Below are 17665 nucleotides of genomic sequence, written 5' to 3'. Positions count from 1 at the left end.
AGTATTTATAGTACCAAACTGATTCAGAACACATATTGGAAATAAACTTGAATTTTTGCAGAGGTTTCACGAAAGAAATTTGTTGATACACATAAAACATCCCAACAATATTAATGTATATACATATATCGTATAAGCACAATGTCAATGATTATCGAGCGATTTACCACGGACGCTAAAAAAATACATACATAAATGAAAAGGAACGAATCTGTTAACTTCTTATCAGTAACTTCAACAACCTGTTGACCAGTTACAATGTCACCAGTTATAGTTACAAATGTTATCAATACCCAACTTTTCAGTTTAAATATACTACCTCGTGATAGTGACTGACGCTCATAACCATTGGTACAAATAATCCAGTTCGCAATAATAATATTGCGAACTTGGAACTATTCTATATCTATACGGATATCTAATCGCTAGAACTTCCATAAGAACTTCCATAAAACTACCACGTGTCCATTACTTTTAAGTTCCTTCCCCACATTAACATGTGGAAGGTTTCAATCAAACCAAATCATATAGTTTAAATACAAAGATATAAAACAAAGCATGAGCAGTATAACTTGCTCTTTGAACAAACTTACCATGGTTTAATTCGAGGTAACGCAGACTGATTAACAAGTTTAGACCAGGGAGCTACAGACGAAGTTTGAGATGTTACTTCGTCGTGTGTGGGTATTCAAAGACCCATTTACAAGTTCCGCTGGTGATCGTGAATATAACGTGCAATGAGCCATTGGACCATGACTGGTGATCAATCATTCACCATCATGTCACAGCACAGCTAGGCTTTATATAAAAAACAACTTCCAGCCCAAATGATTAGTTCCAGATCCAACTAACTCATCTATAGAAGAAACCTTATAAACTCCACTTACCTGAGACAACTTCCACTGACTTTACACGATTCGAAAACTGGGAGTTTTACTCTGCTAGCTTGTCGTGCCAGTAATAGTTCTACCATGCAAGCTGGTATGCTATAATCCCACAAGTCAATCATAACACGAAAATGTTTGTGCACTGGTTTGTGAGTCAATACACGAGCAAAGGAAGAGATGAAAAAATAAAGTTCAAAGTTCGAACCCTACATAAAAACACAGTGAATTGGCTGTGAGTGTGTACCTGAATACAGCGCTTATAGAGTGTATACAGAGTACACGACACTTACAAACAACAGCGAGAGAATGAACTTGGGGTGTTTTTTTCTCTTCACACTATATTATAAGCCTCAACAACAGTATTTGTTCGTTATCCAGTCCCTTTGAGTTTTGTCAAACCTCAGATTGAGTATTGTCCCCTAGGGTGTCTGTTGGGACACCACCAGCTGAAAAGAAATCCCGGTCGAGAACCTGGTTACGCTCCACAAACCCCCCAAAGCCAGACCCGGGCCAGGCTGCCTTTCCATTCTGAACCCTTTGCTGTACCAACAATGCCACCACGGGTCACCATTTTTACCCTAGAAATTCTGGTATTTGAATGTTTTCTTCTGATTCATAAAGCATAATAATACTTCAGCTGCATGTGAGGGATTACTAAAACACAAAAGCATTTTTTCAGCTCATGTAGTTTTGTTGCCCAACGAACAGCCATGATCTTTAAAGTACTCGAATCATTGAAAGATGTTTCATACAACTTATAAAACCAATTATAAACCTGGCATTGATTAATGTAAACTATCAACTAGCAACAAATGAAGATCTTGCTATACCATTCAGCAAAGAAGAACATGCTTTAGTGCAGTCAACCCGAAAAAGATAGTTTAAAGTTCAATTGAATCATGTCTAGAATTTATTATATTAGGTATGATATCTTGAAGCTATACCCTAATTTCGAAATCGTCGATATTTATTAATCTTTACTCGTTCAAAAGGGGGTTCGAATCCCCAGCCGTGACACTTGTGTCCTTAAGCAAGACACTTAACCATTACTTCGTCCTTCGGATGGGACGTAAAGCCGTTGGTCCCATGTGTTGTGTAACGCATGTAAAAGAACCCAGTGCACTTTTCGAAAAGAGAAGGGGTTCGCCCCGGTGTTCCTGGCTTTGGCTGCCGTATGCGCCGTAGCACCTTGTAAACCCTTACAAACTGTGCTAAATAATTGGGTCTCAAAAATTCATCACTGCAATAACCTATCTTTCTGAAAGTTTGTATATACTCAGCACCTTGAGTACCTTGTTTGGTAGATACGTGCGCTATATAAGACTTCGATATTATTATTATTATATTATTATTTCCTTATTTTTTTGTTTATATTATTATATATATTTAAAGGCAGGATCCCCTTTTGGTAATTACTCTGCTTTAATAACCATTAAAGCTGGAGAGCTGTTAGATCATTGTGAGAAACGACCCCATTATTGTAGTAGTGTGTTTAGAGAAAGATGTCATTTTCACTCTACACTTTGAATATGAGAACAGCCTCAGTTCTCATGCACGTGACAGCACACAACTCTTTGCAACAGGTGTGTTTCTTCTCTTTCACTATGATGTCCAATTACGCCCAAATTTTCACAGCTTTGCTATTGTATGAATATGTTGTCACCAAGTGAGGACACTGGTCTTACCAACAGTATACCAGCCTTGAATAGTCCAAGAAATGTGTTGTTCGGTGTTTAATCGGTAGCATTTGTGACATGAACAACGCTGGGAAATCTCCGTTTTCGATAAGTTGACAAAATTATTTAATGGCTTCCGGCTGCGGCTCCGGACAGATCACTGCGTCTGTAAATGCTTGCCACGTTGTAGCCAGTAAATCCATAGCGGTATCCAAAGCCACTCAATTCCAATATAGCGTAGCGTGCATGTAATTAAGAACATGTTATGGCTGATTTGTCAACATGGCTTATTCTCAAACACAAAAACCACAAACTGGTACTACACGCTCCTTACACACACAACATCGATACCACTATCAAGTTACAGAACCCCGTCTAATTAGCACGCCATTTCCCACCTCACTCAGCAACCACATCACAATCAAACTATTCCTTAAATATATATTGATATAAGACTATTAGATTGGTCTATGTAATTTATGCCTTACGACAAATCAGGCTATCTACAGCCACGTGTTTGTCTTGTCCTAAATATATGAGATAAAAACATCATTAGCAAAAGGCAGTTTCATTGTGTGTGCTTTGTAATATCAGATAGGGAGGTTTCAACCCCACTGTGTTGATAACAATTATTATTTACTGTATGTATCAAAGAATGGTTTCAGCTGGCCTACTTATAACTCCACACACATTAGTGTCAGTACTGTATAGTACTTCACACACAAAACATTCTGCTGTCTGTGTCTGGTACCACGTATGCGATACCAATCACGACAATCAATTAAAAACAAATGGGACCAGACTGTTAGCCTTTTCTTAAGCCTAAAGGTTTGCTCGGCCGCCGATTTCATATTTAATTAAATTGTTATACATTCCAATGGATTAAAAGTAATAGACCTAAGTACTGATGATGTCACAGTTCGTTCTTACAACTTTGCAGAGAACTGGGAAACCATTAGGTAGCTGGCAACTGTCAGAAATGCAGCACAACACGATAGTGCAGTACAAGAAATACGGTACAACAAGAAAGTGTGACGTCATCAGTCAGGGGTCTTGGATGCTTTGACTGGTCATCTTGGAATACAGCACATAGTACATTGCCAAATTTGTAGTACACTAGTTAAAATGTTTATTTACATTTATTTAGTCGAAACGGAAGCAACTTGATTGATCGAGATTCATGTAGTATTTTTGGTAGTTCCTTATTTTGCTCATGTTCTGTGGCGTTATCATTCAGTTAATTATTTACTATAGAAGTTTAGACTCCGATATAAATATGCTATGTTTTGCGATATTGAATCACACATACTTCGCTTAAAGGCAACCACTCACTACCAATAACTTCATACCAGCAACTGACAATGCCAAACTGTACATCAATAAAAATTAATGGTACATTGTATGCACATTTAAGGTCAATCGGTCATATCCGTCTTTTAATGACAACTTTTATAGTGAGTCAACGATATGGTTACAACAAATAACAGGGGCCGATGGCACACAGTGACTTAAATTCATCTTAAGATGAGTTGTTAGTATTTGTAACCATGGTTATTTATAATGTGGCTTCACAATTGCTTAGCCATTAAGAGTTAGCAGTTAAGATAAATCTTAAAGCTTTTTTTGTGAAGTCGAGCCCAGTATATCAATTAATTGATATATTTCCATCCAAATAATTATCTTTACTAAAAAAGATTGATACTTTTTGTCTTAACACCTCAACAATCCCACATACGAAAATAGGCAATACGTTACACATTACCTTCTACTGTAGTGGTATGCCCCAACAAGTAAACAGCATCACTTAATACAGGAAAAGTGCATTTGAGTTAACCAAGCACACTCAACAGAACCGATTCACAATGACACACCATTACAATGACGAATCCATCCGTGATAACTTTACCTTTGGAATACCAAAGAGCAATTCCTTACCCTATGTGAATTCCAATCAATTAAACAAATCCGGCCGGCAACTTTAATTAAAAACCACCAAAAGTGGAAATCGACTAACCTTTGTTCTCTTCATCCACTCTACAATCAGTCATAATTAATTTACAAAGTAGTAGCAGGCCTACTGGGCAGATGAAATAAAGCAACCCGAAGAGTCGAAACGGAACATTCGGTAGAAATAATTATCGTCGGGTTGCGATACCAGTAATGGATGCCGACCAAACTGAACAATACACGGGGGAGAAGTTCAACGTCACTCGAGTGTATTCCATCACTGGTGAAGAATGATCAGTGTGCATTTGGGGTTGCACTACATCATGTTGAAGTAGATTGGGGAGTAAAGTCCAACATTGGCCACTCTACCTATATAACTGTGTACATAAAGTTGTGCTCCAAAATTCAGCCGTGGTGGATCAAACTACCAGCTCGTGTAGCTTCATTGTGATTAAATATTTAATTAACCAAACATTTCAACAAGGTTAATCCATCCGAAACATGAGAAATGTATATCATCTTTAAAGTTAGAATTCCCAAACACAACTAGAATAATTATTAAATGACGTTAACAGCTTTAAAATAGCCACAAAGATGTTGTATATTATGATACAATTATTATATGGCCTTATATCAAGTACGTTTGTATAATGCTAAAAACCCTTATTTTGAGTAATTACGATTATGTCCAGTACCTTTAAAGGTAGCATATTCACATTGATCTTCTATATCAGTGTTTTTTTGTACTGCATCAGTATGAAGAGACAACGACCCCTAGCTTATATCACTTCACATCTATCACTCCACACCAAACTAATCCACAAACCCTAGTGATATACAACACACAGCAATCAAAATGAAATCGAATTTGTTTTATACTGCAAACAATGTTACAGCCACCACTTTTCCCAACTGGACTTAGTCGTCGGTTTTCACTCACCCCCCCCCCCCCCCCCACCCCAAGCACTCCGGGAAAAAAGTACGAGGCATGGATGTTATGACATCGCGTGGAAATCATAAGGACTCAAGAACGAGCCCTGAGGGAAATACACGATGCACTGATGCAGCTTGTTTTCTTTCTTTCTTTTTTACGATTCCCAAGATGGCGAATTTTGTTAGGGAATCGGAAACCTAGTACTCGCTCAGGGATTAAGTTTACATGGTTATACTGCCGTGGTGATAATTGCACTGGCCGAGGTAAACGAAACGACTGCAGGGGGAAATCACGGATACATTTCCTGAACTGAATACTTTCGTAGGGAGCGTCGAATTGTTGAACTCTATTCTACACAGACTTTACACTTCAAATTAGACACTATAGCGCACAAAATATCAGCCTGTTGTAAAAGTAGCACACAAACATATGATTTTAACTACACAAACTCTGAACTGGACAGTATTGTACCATGGGCAAAATATTATCCAGAAGTAAAAGTGGCCCAAACAGAAATTAAAAATACTCGGAATTTGAACTGGACACATAGGCACAAATAGAAATTCAAAATACACAGACTTTTAAACCAGACACTTAGACAAAATATTAGTCAATTGTAAAAGTGGCACGTACATAACTTTAAACTGTGATGGTTGTGAGAATGGAGAATTTTGTTCTGAAATTGAGGCTTGATTTTTTTTAAGCTGCAGACACAAAACAACCAACTCCTAACTACGAGATATCTAGGTACAAAAAAATTAATACAACAACAGATTCAGTGTGATAATAGGACAATCATTGTGATAATGTTATCAAGAGATTAAACAATATCGCTCTAATCCTTTCAAGGTTGTTCGGCAATTCAATAATCTTCTGTTCAAACAGTTTATGTAATAGGCACACCCACCACATTGGGGTATTGGTAAATATTTTATTGTACTATTAGATATAGTTATTTGCGTATTGGTTACACATTGTGTTGATCATAATATTTCAGCTATCTTTACCGTTCAGATGAAACATATAAGAGTCATTGTCATCTCATTGATATTGATGCGCCTATACTTTGCTATTATGCGTTTTTATAACTTGGTATTTATTTTGACAAAAAGTATACATTGAAACTATAAACTGTCTTATAACACAGAAAGGAAAGAACCTGACTTTAAACAATAGACCGGATCTTATTATAAATCCCCTTGTGATTTATATATTATGATATTGCATGCAATTTAATTTTGTTATAGAACTGAGTGATATTGCCGATACATTTATAATTGTAATGGGGGAAGGAACTTGGTTATTCAAAATGCAGGGGCTATACTAGCGATAGTATAGGATCCACGGTATATAATAGTGTAGCTCCGCAGCACTGAGCCATCTATAATAAAAGTATAGAGGAAGGAACGTGATTATAACCAATGGGGGATTACGCTTTTAGTGGTTTTTACAGTTTTACGCTTTTAGTGAGTGGTTTCACGCGTCATAACTTGATTTGATGTAGAGATTTGATGTTGCGTTAATACATTATGATCCATGTATAGCTACGTATGTCATGCTGTATGGTAATAACAAGAAAGGAACTTGGTAATAACAAATGGAAATATTAAGAAACCGCTTAAGTTGTTTACATATGGTTCACTCATCATAACTTGGTATGAAATAGCGTTTTAATTTTGCAGTAATTATTATAGGATCCATATTGTAAAGTATAGCTACGCATAACATATCTAATAGAGGAAGAAACCAGGGCCCACTTTCATAGAGCTGCTAAGCACAAAAATTTGCTAAGCATGAAATTTCTTCCTTGATAAAAATAGGATTACCAACAAAATTTCCATGGTGTTGCATATTGCTTGTTACTGGTATTCAGCTGATGTTTGCTGAATCCTGAAAATCATGTGGAAATTTCGTTGGCAATCCTGTTTTTATCGAGCCCCTTCCTCTCCCCTTGTGCTCTAATGCCTGCCTCTGCAACAGATCAATAAAAGGTGCCGTTCCCCCTCCCCCTGCCCCTTCCTCTACCTACTTTATTAATAAACATTCATCTATTTGTTCATAACTGTAGTTTCCGTCTGGTACTGTTGTAAATACTTGATGAGTTTGTTGTACTTTATTTGTTCCGCTTGGATGTGTACCTGATTTGTACCAAAATTAATTGGTCTGTAGTTGTCGGTTATTTGTGTCATTCTTTCTCTTGCACAGTGATCATAATTTACTGATGAATTATTCCTCCAGTAATTACCTATTTGTGCTTGTAATCCGAAACAGCTTAGTGGATCTGTTTTGTCTGCTTGTAATACATGTTCTATTCTTAGTCTTGATTCACATTCTATTGGTATTGTGTCTGTCCCGTGGTTTGTTATTGTATTATCTATTCCCATTCGTGCGTTTGTATAATTATAATGTCCATTTCTTATATCTTTACATGAGTCTCCTCCGAATATAATTTTTTGATTTAATGGTATTGTATGTTCCCATGTTTCTCCGCTTGCTTTTCTTTCAAATAATCCTATGTCTCTCCAATTTACTTCATCGTTTACTCCTAAGAACAATGATTTGTCTGTTGGTTCTTTTCCTATTTCATCCATTGCAGTTTGCATTAGTGTTTCCATTTCGTCAGATACTGGGAAATACATTGATGATATTGTTGGTAATGTTTTTACATCGTCTTCTAATGGATAATGTACACTATACCCTCTGTTTGGTGATATTGTCATTGGTTTTATATTAAATGATCCGCTGCTGTCTACGAAAAATTCTACTCTTGTGTCTGTACTTGTTGCTATTTCTACTGAATTTACATCTCTTCCTGGTTTATGAATATATTGTCTTAAATTTTTCATTTTCACCTTAAGTCCTGTTATTTCACAACAGTCATATAATGTTGCCATTTCTTGCCATACACATGGATCCATATATTGTTGAAATTGATCTATCCCTAAAATATGCCACCCTCCTTCGTATTCAAATTGTGGAATATGTGACGGTTTAGAATTAGTTGTGTGCCCACTTAAGCTTACTTGTCTTAACCCGGGGTTTTTATTTTCATCAATTGAGTGACTAAATTCTTGTTTAAATACTTGTGGACCTATGTTTATTTGTAATTGTTGTGACCTTGACTTATAACTTTCTTGATAACTGTCTGGAAAATTAAAGTGTCCCAATGATCCTCCTCCTCCCCCACCTGCACCACTACCCCCTGCACTTCTTGGTTCTCTAGGTGCATCTGCTTCATCTTCCCCACCTACTTCCATTATTTCTTCTTCGTCGTGTATACTATTATCATTATGTTCTAATGCGTCTTCAAATGTTTCTTCGTCACTATCTTCCCTATTCTTTTTTTCTGGAGGTTCGTAAAGTGTCTTCGTCACTGTCTTTGTCTGAGTCTGTATCTGAAAATGATTCATTAGGCGAATACGATATGGAGTCAGAATTAATTGAGTCGGAATCATTGTTTTCAGTTGTTGATGTTTCTTGGTTTATTTTTTCAGCTTCTGTTCTTTCTTCTTCTTCTATATCTTTACCAATATTTACCAATACTTTCTAAATTATTTACACTAAAATGTTCTATTGGAATATGAACTACTGACCAGGGGCCAATTTCATAGAGCTGCTTAAGCAAAAAATTTGCTTAGGCACGAAAATAGCTCGCTTATTTTACACATGTTACTGGCCAAAATTTCCTGCCATATACATTGCTTATGACTAGTATTAAGCTGTTGTTTACTTAGCATTACAATTGAGTGGAGTCTTGGCCGGTAATCTGATTTTACTAAGCAATGACATTTTTGCTTAAGCAGCTCTATGAAATTGGGCCCAGTGCACTCTTAAGTGCTTCTTCGTTTCTTACTGTTTAACCTTCTCTTTTAGCTTGTATTGATTTATCCCTATTAATATTAGTTTTATGTATATAATCATTAACTTTACGCATTACTAGATATCCTGCTCGACTTTTCTCATCATTATTTTGAGTTGTTTTTTGCAGATAATTTTTATATCCTGCTTTTTGTGCACTATGTGTGAATTCTTTTTTGCTTTTTGTTGCTACTTCTGTTAAATCTATCCCAAATCTTTCTAATTGTGCTGCTGCTATTCCCAATACTCCCAATGTCCCTGCCCACGGATTATCCCCATGTGCAAATTGTTCTCCTATAAATTCTTCATCTGCTTCTTCTCTATTCCCACCTTCTGCATAATGTCGATCATGATCTCTAGCAATTGCGTCAGTTCTATCTACGGGTTCATTATTATCTAAATTACTACCACTTGTTTTAGGGCCTACAAATTTACTAGTTGGTACATGCAACTTATCAGTTAAAAATTATCTGGGTTCTTCTTCCTTATTTCCAAAAGTTATGTCTTCATCTATTTTTGAGTATTTATTGTTGGTATTAGATATAGCTGGTGCATCTGAGCGTCTTTTCCCCCCTTTTTTAGACATTTTGTTGTTCCCTGTGTGTGCAGTAGACACGTATGAATTAATTAGTTATTCTGTTAACGTTCTAGCTTTTTTTAGCTTGCTTTTATCAATACGCATTGCTTTTATCTGTAATACCACACTCAATAATTTTTTTAATTCTTCACTTTCCATAAAATCACAATCCCAATCACTTTTTCTTCTATCATAAGCTGCAATTCCACATTAAAAAAAATCTTCCCAGAAATCTTGTGGGTTTTTTTCTGGATCTACTCTTGATTCGTAATCTAATCTGATTTTATACATATCATAGTGGATTATTTTCCCTGTTTCTGCCTCCATCGTCATTTGTTTGCTTCTAGTCTTCATTATGTTTCACCCGGTAAGTCTGCTCTTACTTCGATTATGTCTTCCAAGATGGATTGAGATACTTCGTTATCAAATTATTCTACCAACTCTGTTAACTCTTTGTCCTCCTCCTGTAATAATGACATTTCTTCTACGTTACATGTTGAAAACTTTTCTTCATCATCTACTACTTCAGGAATTTTCATCAGCCTCTGAATTCTCATTTTTTTCTTGCAACTCTTTACCAATACTTTCTAAACTACTCACACTAAAATATTCAATTGGTATAGGATCAACAGGTTTACTCTTAAGTGCTTCCTCATTTCGTACAGGTTTGCCTTCTCTTTTTGCTTGTAAGGCTTTATCTCTATTAATATTTGTTTTATAAATATAATCATTAACTTTACGCATTACTAGATATCCTGCTCGACTTTTTTCATTATTTTCTTGTGTTGTTTTTGCCAGATACCTTTTATACCCCGCTTTTTGGCCGCTGTGAGTGAAGTCTTTTTTACTTTTTGTTGCTACTTCTGTCAAATCTATTCCAAATCTTCTTCCTAATTGTGCTGCGGCAATACCCAATGTTCCTAGTGTACCCGACCATGGATTATCTCCATGTGCAACTCCGGTATTGTGAATTCCCGTGGCCATGTTGTCTACCTGTGTGTTGAATCTTCTTTTTTCAGACTTCCGTTGCGTGCAAACTCTCTTGTTTGTGTAGAGGTAGAGGGGGGAGCTATGATGTGTCCTCCTTCGTCCGCTTATTAATTAAAATAAGGATGCGCTGAATCAAGTTTAACTTCAATTAAGTGTTCATACTGTTTATTCCTCGACTTCCAATGTAGGAACAATACACACACTGACACAGTAGTATGGTATCACAAAAATAAAGAACCCCAAGCACCAGCCAGATAAAGATACTGAAGATAAATGAGAAGAACACATATCATAAATAATCTGGAGGTACAGATATATAAAAACATAGGCTATTATTACGATACGCGAGTACATGTACATGTACACACAAGTTGTGCTCTGTGTAATGGCGTCTGTTTCCATGTAACGCACAGCCCACACATGAACTTGACGTAGCACACATGGCGAGTGTACATATTAACATTACACTACACACTGTATACGTGTACGTTGTGAACTTCACGTCACTGCCCAGCATAAAGAACAACTACAAATATGAAAATGAGACTTACCACCAATCTTGATGTTGCTTAAACACCCTTTTTCATCTTATTGATGGACACCAAATCACACCAAAAAGCAAATATCGGCAACAATAAGTCAGCTATCTTTCAAAGTAACAACCATTCTCCACAATAATCGCAAAGCAAGAGGCCTTTTTGGCTCTCTGCCAAGAACCACTTAACCTCTCGTAAACACTACGCACTGAGAAACCCCCAATAAGCCAACTAATAATTAATCAAACTACTTTCTGTTGTCACCAAAACTTAATGGAGTTTCACAGGGTATCAAAAATACACAAATTCTTGTTAATTCCCTACCAAAACAATTTAAATGAGAATATGACATGAACTATTTTGTATCGCGAAGGGACTCGTCCTGAGAGCGATACAGCACTAAGCCCGCGAAACGTTACGTTTAAGGGACGCTGTATGTAAATACCTCAAAGGCCGTTTCCCCACATTTGTTTGTGAGTGGAACTTCTGGATCTGATTCTTTTGACTTCTGTCCTGTTGATAATAAATAAAGCATCATTTGTTCTATATGTCGGTTTTTTTTTCGTTTTTTTCTTTATATTTTATATTTATATTCTATAGGTACGTACCGTCAATTTGGTCGGTGAACTGTTGAACAATTCTGTTTACGTATCTTCGTCCAATTAATGTTGGCACTAGCAGTACTATCAATGCTGATCCTCCACTAACTGCTTGTGATACTGGAACTCCAAGTAAATGGTTAGCTGTTGTTGTTGCTATCTGGCTTGTTACATTTAACGTTTCTTCGTGTCCGTTGCTCATATCGAAGTGTGATGTTTTCTCTTGGTGCAGGGGGGGGGGGGGGCGGAAGGGGTATTGTCTTGGTGTTTCCTTCTATACCCTCCGCGTTTATTATTATATGGATTAATATTGTTGTTATTCTATTCTGTATATTTACGCGTTTCACCTTTGCGCGATTTATCGCGCGTGCTTTTAGTCTCTGTACGCGCTTTCACCCAGATGCGCGCTTTAACCCACCGCCCCCGCTAACTCCAACTCTTTTAAATTCGTGTGTGGTCCTTTTCTATATGCAATTAAACTTCTTCGTCACCACCATAGGTCGACTTGACTATCGAACTATGCTAGAATAAGTCTTCATTGCATATAGAAAAGGACCCCACCACCACCGCAGGTTACGTTATAGTATATTGGTGCATTGTGTTGTCATGCTAAGCAAATTTTTGTGCTTAGCAGCTCTATGAAGTTGGGCCCTTGGGCCGATTTCACAAAGCAATCAAATTCATTGCAAGACAAATTTTCAGTATCACCATAGTGATTTGTATTGTGACATCACATTTTGCTAAGCAACTGCGATTGATTTGCAGTTACGATCAATCTTGGATCTTTGTGAAACTGGCCCCTGGTTCTAACAAATAAAACGGATAACATTACAAGGCGTTTATGGTTCGCACTGTAGTTCACCCAACACGTCGGGTCAATCCAGCCCTAACAATGAGCGCAGCGCTAGGTGCAGGTGGCGTCGGTTAATTTCTTATCCAATTTCAGTTGGGAAATACAAATTGTGCCACAGGTAAATATAACCGTGCCAATTTCCACCGTCGGTCATTCTGTATAGACACATTTGTAAAGACACCTCATTGGCGAACTCGAGAGGGTTATACTAAAAGTGCATTGACACACCCAACACCCATAACACTTTCTATTTCATCGCCTCTCTCTAACTTGCCACGGTCGCTCGACCCGGGCCGAGTATATACCCTCAACTCTCGAGAGATTTGGCGGTAAATCTCTCGAGAGACCCAACAAACCGCATTCTGTTATCGTTTGACACGTTGAAAAAAGTATATATTTATAAAATGGATTTCTTTTATGTACTGGTGGGGCTCGCAATATTCTCAGCCGTAAAAACCTTGTTTGTTTACAACTTGTTGGTTTTATAACTGAGAGAGGGCGTTTTACAACAACTGTTCTTTGCAGGTTCTGTGTTAATTACATGTTAATAGCATTATATCCAGACTGCTGAATGTGTAAATACAAAATATTGCTATTAATTTTGCTAATAGTGTCTTTTACTGACTTGTTCACCTTTAAATCACTTCTTATAATAGCGCCCGGAAATTAGTTTAACACCATAAATTATTAAAGTAAAATCTAAATTTTACCTGTATTTGTACATCACACTCAAAATATTTTAAAACGTCGCAGCAATGCCTTTTACCCTGCAGTTGTATTTTCCAGTGACCTGTTGTTAATAATTATTTAAGCATACATTTAATGATCTTTTTTATGGACTGCTGTTCTCCATTCCTGGAAGACCTTTGAAGTCCTTAGGCCGTGTCCGAATTGGCGACTTCGGCTACAGCTACGTCTAGGTCAGCGCGTCTGTCAGTGTTGAAGACGCGTGCGCCCTAGCCGTAGCTGTAGCCGAAGTCACCAATTCGGACACGGCCTTAGTCTATATTGTAGCCCAAATAGCCCAATTCAGCCTGTGCGCCCGGGCCCCATTAACAATAGTATAACTGTCCTAACGCAAAGAAGGAGGGGCGGACGCAATGCGTGAATAGAAGCCGAATATAATTATATCAAAAAGTTGTTTTTCTTTCGCATAACACGATTTGAATTATCTTTGGATTAAATATAATCCACATTTTCAATCCCCTTTCAAAGCATTGATACTTATCTCCGATGGATAGCAATCTTTAACTGTTAACTGTTACTTTATCACTTTTGATAATAATACACGAAAATATGAAAGCTTTTCATTATTCTGAAGGATTAAGGTATGACTTTGTGAAGGAAAGAAAGGAACATAATTGTGGTTATCACACGTTATCGTTATTGTAGTCGACAGCTTTCTGATATCATCAAATCTAAAGAGGTCATGTACTATCCAAGGAGACAGCTATATGATTTTTTCAAAGAAAGGTACCATTAAAGGTATCCGGTTTTCTGGCGATCGGATTTTAATAACTTTTCGGCGTGACTTTGTTATGTGGTCTATTTATACCCTTAAACGTACAATTGTTTTGTTTTGTGACGTAGCGTACCATTGCCTTGGTTGTTGAGGCTGCTTCTCTACAATATCGGAAGTGATTGTTTCTTTATGTTGTATTGATAAGTGTTTTTAATATTTTTAACAGGTTGTGTTGTTATGGTGCTCTTTTCTCGAAAACTCTTTCTACGCTTGTCTTTACGTAGGCCTATGTTGAAGCCAATTCAAACTGCAGGCAATATTGGACGTAAGCTTAAAAAGTCTATAGTTATAGAGGTTCGAAAATTATTTTTGAGGCAGTGAAGGAAATTTGTTTTTATTGGATGAGCTTTCAACACATTAAGTGTGTGGTGAATGATGTTGTTGCTGTTGCTAATGTTGTTGCTGTTGCTGTTGCTATATTGCTGTTGCTGGTTACATTCCATGTAGCTATGACTTCAATATTGACAATAGTTGCTATCTCTCGATTCAGCCTGGCTAGTCAGTATAATCCTCACAAGACATGTTGTAAATGTCACATTTCGCTCGGAGTATCACGTCCTTCAGCTTGTTATTTGGATAATGCGATGGTCACAATATTGAGTATGTTCCGTCTGTGTGCATTCGCAATGTAACGCCTTTCCTACACACTTCCCTGGCCAATCTAACACAGTTATATGATCAATGTTACTGTAACAAACAATTTTCAATCGCTTCAAATTCCGGATCAGAAAGAAGTAGAGCCTGAAACTCACTGGTTCAATCATAACCACTGCAGTGGAATAGAATCAATCATATTGACGCAAGATCACCACAAATTTTCCACATTCCCATTTTCATTTTCCCCATACAGACCTATGCAACTACAGCAAGACTAAAAACAAAACGTAAATAGTATGGCCCCTCTGTTTGTCTTGGAAACACTATAATGGATAAATACTTTCATTTTTCCGAACACAGAACAACACACAAGGCACAAAGATTCTCGTTCTCGCACACAACCTATCCTAAATAAAAAATATCTTAGAAATCCAACGAAGTTTTCAAAGATGTCGTTTTTATATACACGGGTCTGTATTGATATTTAAAAGGACAAATAAACACGGTTTTTCCTTTTGATAAGGCCAGTGTTCCTGGCAAGCTTCACGCAAAACCGCACGGTCGGTTTGTGGCAGCACTGAATCCATCAAATTCAAGCTATAGAAGAAAGGTGATGTGGGATTTTGCATGATTTGGGCCACCTGGTTTTTAACCAAAGTTATATCAAATAATATTGAACAGAAATCGCGAATACATCCAATTGAAAGCTAAAAAAGCCAACTCTACGGACTCGCTCCCTTTACCGCCGTTTCTCCCTTCTTTGTAAAGATGCTTTTCATCTAGCTTGGGTTGCTCTCTATCGATCTTTCAGTTTCCCTCAACTTTGTTATGGTTCAGGAATTTTCAGTCACTTTAAATATCTTGTTTTCCTCGTCGACATCTCCTTCTACACGTATTACCCGACCATTACTGCCGGTCACTGCACAGTAAAAAGATTGGAAAGATTCTGCGTTTCTTGGCATTTTTAACAAGGAGGCCCTGCTGTATAGGGGGAATATTTTATCCAAAAACGTATCAATCTGCAACTGTTTTGAAACAGGTAAAAGCATCGACTGTGTCGGTATAAGATAGGAATTGCAGAATGGTGAAATTATTTACTTCGGTTGCTTGCATGACAAACAATTTCCTAAATTAATATAAGTACAAGTGAAGAAGTAAAATTTACTATAATACACAATGATCGAAACCGTACGAATTAAAACAACAAACATTCTGCTCACTAAAATTATGACCTTCAAATTATCTATTTACCCGTGCAAGTCTGAAACCAAATAATCCAAAATGAAGGCACTAATACAGGCAAACTTTACTGTCCACATAAAAACAACCACACCCCACTTCAGAAATGCAGCCTCAACTGTCGGTTAAAACTCTTTAACTGTTTTGCAGTCAAACAAGAAGTTGTGTGTGTGGGGGGGGGAGGGGTGGCGTGGTAAATATATTTAAAAAAAAAACAAAAAATTTGCAAAATTCGATGTATCCAAACCAAGGTTTGAAGGACCAAATAGTCTGATCCCGTAATATTAGGCAGTTATTCAGGGGAAGTTATCGCCGTTTGCATATGGGGATCAAGACATCCCTACATATGAACGTCTACATCAGGTGCGCGTATTTTTTTTCTATGAAAAGCTATGAATACATTAAAATTCCCATCAACCTAGGGGTTCAGTTGCACTATAGATGACCTTGGACTGGATGATGACTCTATATCCAAGAACCCCCTTTCCATCAAAAATTAATCGTTTGTAATTAAGGCGAGCCATGACGTGTTCGAATATGATACGAGAGCACTGATCAGCCTAATTGGATACAGTCATGTTTTTGTTTTCACGAACAATCCCGCTAAAAATTGCTATGAATAATGGTGTACCGAATGAGCTTTGTTTATTGCGTACTGCGGGGAAGTGTAATTTTCCTTTAATGTAGGCCTAAATGATTTATCGTATAGAGAATTATTGTAGTCGGCAATTAAGATAACTCCAACATTTTTCCACTTTGTTTTTTGGCTGTGTAACTTTGGTAGTTTTAATACACGTTTTCAGCGTTCGTTTTGTGAAGTTAAATGAACGAGTAAGACATTTATATTAATGAAAAAAGTAGAATTAGCTGGATGTTGCAAACTGCTTATGTACCAAAAGGACCTATGTTATAAATGCAAAAAAAAAAAACGGTTAAGGGGAAGACGTTTCGCCCCTAGCAGAGTCTTTCTCGAAGGCATTTATATAAGAGAAGACATTTTCACAAAATGAAGAATTTTACTTTCATTGTTAGATCGTCGGTTTTTCGGTTTGCGTTTCTGTGTGTTGAGCTTTGCATACTAGGCAAACTTTTCATATTCTAAACACAAGATGTAGTTTTACATATCCCAGAAGTAAGCCTTATTATCAAATATATTAGCCTTTATTTTGTAACAAGATCTATATATAACATAAAATAAACTCGTCTTTAATATTCATAGTTTTCGTCGGTTAAATTTAATATAATATCCACTTCGTGGTGACAAGTTTTGAGATCCGCCCCTTGTATAAAAATTGTACGATAACAGAAATGATCAAAAATTGTTGATAGAGAAAGTGTCAAATATATTTCTCCAATAATTGTGCCGTGGTTAAGCATATAGCTTCGCATGGTTAAAAATAATGTTTGAGACTAATAATTATGTCATTATTCTTTTTCTTTTGAGTGGAGC

The 17665-nt window shown here is 36.9% G+C and overlaps 1 protein-coding gene and 1 long non-coding RNA gene across 6 annotated transcripts in view; both read right to left on the bottom strand.

The window, feature by feature from the left end:
* The window catches only part of LOC139936169 (uncharacterized), a 72742-nt gene that overhangs the window by 27598 nt on the left and 27479 nt on the right, over window positions 1–17665 (bottom strand). The window contains exon 1 of one of the 5 annotated variants that reach the window (XM_071930927.1): window positions 4578–4678. The exons of 2 other annotated variants lie outside the window; for them this stretch is intronic. The gene's annotated coding sequence lies outside the window, so the exon portion shown is untranslated. Of the gene's footprint in view, window positions 1–887; window positions 1012–4577; window positions 4679–17665 lie in introns of those variants that run through there. 2 more of the 5 variants (XM_071930929.1, XM_071930926.1) reach the window with 2 other exon arrangements.
* Window positions 10090–12243, bottom strand: LOC139936544 (uncharacterized). Its single transcript, XR_011785969.1, has 3 exons — window positions 12014–12243; window positions 11421–11918; window positions 10090–11132 (listed from the first exon to the last, which is right to left on the bottom strand). It is a non-coding gene; the product is annotated as an uncharacterized lncRNA (long non-coding RNA).

This window comes from Asterias amurensis, chromosome 4 (assembly GCF_032118995.1).
Source record: "Asterias amurensis chromosome 4, ASM3211899v1".
Classification (NCBI taxonomy): Eukaryota; Metazoa; Echinodermata; class Asteroidea; order Forcipulatida; family Asteriidae; genus Asterias; species Asterias amurensis.
Note: the sequence above shows the minus strand (reverse complement) of the source record. Positions and strands in the feature narration are given on the sequence as shown.